At 46.1% G+C, this 4167-nt stretch overlaps 1 pseudogene; it reads left to right on the forward strand.

Moving 5' to 3' along the window:
• The first annotated feature begins 841 nt into the window (after nucleotides 1-841).
• Nucleotides 842-1946, forward strand: LOC118625572 (annotated as a pseudogene).
• The last annotated feature ends 2221 nt before the right edge of the window (nucleotides 1947-4167 follow it).

Below are 4167 nucleotides of genomic sequence, written 5' to 3' on the forward strand. Positions count from 1 at the left end.
CTGTCCCTGTGTAGCAGCCATAAAAGTCAGGCACCAGATGTGTGGTCCAAAACCTCTGCTCTCAGTGAGAAGCTGGGAGTTTGGGGTTTCCTCCTGATTATAAGGTGCTGTACTGGTGGTAGGGTTACTTGTGAAAGTATGTCTCAGCCTTTTCTTCCCATTTTGGTGTACTTTTTCAATCATTGAAGTACAGGGCACATTGAGTATAGGAGTCACTCAATGAGTTCTGGATTTCACTCAGAAGGAATTGATTTATGTGTAGTTATTTGGCGTGTCCAAAGTGGGAGGGGAAGTCACAAGCCTTCTATCCAACCGTCTTGGTGATGATGTCCTTGGCATGATATTCTTCAGTGGCAAATATCTTCTCCTTTGGGCCACACAAGCCTTCCTCTTATCTGAGCACCCCCGTTTAAATATTGCTGAATACCAAAAACATTTGGTTTTAAATTGGCATTGAAGAGAAACACTTAAAATCAAATCTGGTTACATGGACCCAAATCACCTGCTAAGGAAATCTAACATATATAACAGATATCACTTTCATATTAAAGAAAAAGCCTGAACAGGTAAGTTACTCTAACTTCAGAAAATAGCAGGTAACCATGCTTTTGATAAATGAGCACCTACTGTAATCTCTTAGTGTCTTGAATTCCAGTAAGACCTGAAACCTAATCAAGATGGTGAGTCATGGTTGCAGTCACTCCCAGCTCAGACTCCGGCCTAGTCGGCTCAGGGAGGACTTCTGCCAAATGAAGCACCCTGCGGCGTGGCGGCGGGGGCCTGGGGGTTGGCACAGACGAGGCCCGCACATTGTCCCCGCTGCCCCGGCCACCAGCCCGTGATGCTCAGAGGTCGCCCAGTTGCTAGGAAGCGGCATCCGGACGCTGGGGTGGGGTGGGCGAAGGACCAGTAGTGCATCCTGGGCCACATCCGGGAGGGTGCGCACAGCATTGTCTTCAAGGCCAAACACGTGGAGACTGGAGAGATGGTTGCCCTCAAAAAGGTGGGCCTGCAGCAGCTGGAGGATGGTATCCCCAACCAGGCCGTGCGGGAGATCAAGGCCCTGCAGGAGATGGAGGACCGTCAGTATGTGGTGCAGCTGAAGGCCATGTTCCCTCACGGGGCAGGCTTTGTGCTGGCCTTTGAGTTCATGCTGTCAGATCTGGCTGAGGTGGTCCGCCACGCACAGAGGCCGCTTGCTCAGGCACAGCTCAAGAGCTACCTGCAAATGCTGCTCAAAGGTGTCTCCTTCTGCCATGCCAATAACATTGTGCATCGGGACCTGAAACCAGCCAACCTGCTCATCAGCGCCTCAGGCCAGCTCAAGATAGTGGACTTTGGCCTGGCCTGGGTCTTTTCTCCAGATGGCAGCCGCCTCTACACGCACCAGGTGGCCACCAGGTGGTACCGAGCCACAGAGCTCCTGTACGGTGCCTGCCAGTGTGACCAGGAGGTCGATCTGTGGGCCGTGGGCTGCATCCTGGGGGAGCTGTTAAATGGGTCCCCTCTTTTCCCAGGGGAGAACGACATCGACCAGATTTGCTGTGTTCTTTGTGTCTTGGGCACCCCTAGCCCTCAAATCTGGCCGGAGATCACAGAGGTGCCTGACTAAAATAAGATCTCCTTCAAGGAGCAGGGGCCCGTGTCCCTGGGGGGGGGGGCGGGGGGGCTGCTGGACGCCTCTCCCTATGCCTTGGACCTGCTGGGGCAGTTCCGCCTCTACCCTCCTCACCGGCGCATTGCGGCCTCCCAGGCCCTCCCACACCAATACTTCACAGCTCCCTGCCTGCCCACCCTTGGAGCTGCCAATTCCTCAGCACCCAGGGGGACTGGCCCCCAAGACCCACCTGGGGCCCCCCAACATCCATGACTTCCACATGGACTGGCTCCTCGAGGAGTTGCTGTTGAACCCAGAGCTGATTCAGCCCTTCATCCCAGAGGGCTGAGATGCTGGACCAGGCCCCACCAGCCTGTCTTCCAGGGCCTCTGTTCCTCTGCTCCAGCCTGAGTCAGCTCCCATGGCCACACTACGCCCACTCTGGGCTCACTCCACACCTGGTCCCGCCCCAGCAGAGGACACCTGAGTCCGTGCCCTTGGCCTCCCATCTATGTGCTGCGAACATACCCAGCAGAGAGACAGTGAACCCACAACCAGGCTGGCCCTGGTGCCGCTTCTCCAGGCGCTGCCTTAGGTCAGGGACAGTCCTGGTAGAGCCACCTGTGGGAGCACACAGACGTCCTTGATTCGGAAACCCAGGTGGGAAGGGAGGCTTGGTTTGTTTTTGTTCTCAGTAATATTAAACACTAGTTCTGTTTCGAAAAAATTGAAGGAAAAAAAGATGGTGAGACATATATACACACATATATATGACTTTGGTGGGTGCATTTTAAAATTGCTGTAATGAGGGAGCAGTTATCACTTCCTGGAACAGAAAACATTTCTGGTATATACCCAAAAAGAATGCAAATAGTTAGGCCTATGTAGGGAATAATAAATCACATGAGCATAGGAAAAGAAAGAATGTGCTCAGTGAGCAGTGTGAAAATGTGATCAGATGCTTTAAAACATCAATTATGAAAGTTCTGTAAATGTGATGGAGAGAAAAGGAGACTGACCTTGACCAACAACATCAGCTGGACCTGAAAAAAAATCCCAGAAGTTCAACTAAGTGCATTGAAGCACTTCACCAGTTAAAATAGGGCATAACTATGACACCTTTCCTTTTGGGTGCATTTAATTCAGAACTATAGTATTAGCTAGCCCTACTTTCTTGGTTAGTGTTGAGAAACCACTCAATCTTGGATGTGCTTATGTGAATCTGAATTTTCAACTCAGATAACTTTCTCTTGATACTTATCTTAGATGGATTATTTAAATGTACCTGCCTGAAACTGTTTCTCAGTTCAAGTTCTACTGAATACTAGTGTCCCATGAGATTAATTTAATGGGTGTCCCATACAAAATAAATAAACTGGGAAACATGCTCACATATTCCTGTTTCACCTTAGGATCATGTGACATACTTAATGTCCTATGTAAACAATGACTCCTTAAAGGGGATGAGGTTCAATTTTCAGTTTTCTTCAAATATATTTGAACACTGATCCCCACCATAAGCCCTAGCTTTTTTGCTAAACATCTATCTATATATGTAGAGACACATTTGTTACAAAATATGGTTTAGAGAATGCTGATATTAAAGATGGCAAATGGCTGACAAAAGGTCAGGAATCTTTATATATTTTTGTGTCATTTTGAGTTTGTGGTAGAAGAAATGTGTCCTTTCCTGAGATAATGAAGAGGCTGAATAGATGACATGTTTTCCCGGCACAGATGGCCGATTTCAGGTGTTCTGGCAAGCTACTTTGCATCCCTAACAAATACAAAGTATTTTTTTATCTTCAGCTTGTGGTGAAATGTCACACATCATGAGGTTGATACGCATTTCAAATATAGTATCTCCTATTCCTTTGAAACTAAATCCAGAAAAACCTGAAGAACCTTTGCAATTCCGACCAGAATGTTTGCGAGGGCATTAGGTGGCTGGAAACGGAGAGGGCTGGGGAAGGAGACGCTGGTCCCAAGAACCAGGGCTCTGTTCACCACGAGCATTGGTAGCACAGCACTTTCCTATTAGTAAGTGTATTTTTTTTAAATTGGAATTATAATTTGTTTAATTTTAATGATAAGCAAAGTACATTTTCCTGAATGTAGGAATATAAATCAGCTAATTTGAGCCATAATTGTAAAAAATATTACCCTTAGCATATGGAATGTAACAACAGAAACAATAACTTCATAATACATTATTTTTCTTTGAAGTTTTGCAAGGGGAAAAAAAGGATGAAAATCAGGACGGGGGGGTAGTCATTTGTTTATTTGTTTATTTTTTATTTTTTGCAGATGATTATAAAACACACACACGGTAATTAATTTTTCAGCTAGATTTTATTCACCAGAAACTTCAGCTGTTAGAAGTAATTCTACTTGCATCTTAATTTTGCTTTCTCAACAAGTATGTTAAGCATTCTTTCTTTCTTAATTTATATATTTTTTCTGTCAGAAGTGGGATTTGAACCCACACCTCCATGGGAGATGTTAAGCATTCTTTAAAATCTACCTTTAAATACACCGAACATCTATTAAACAGCAGTTCTCTAATTGAA

Source organism: Molossus molossus, unplaced genomic scaffold, assembly GCF_014108415.1.
Source record: "Molossus molossus isolate mMolMol1 unplaced genomic scaffold, mMolMol1.p scaffold_m16_p_11, whole genome shotgun sequence".
Classification (NCBI taxonomy): domain Eukaryota; kingdom Metazoa; phylum Chordata; class Mammalia; order Chiroptera; family Molossidae; genus Molossus; species Molossus molossus.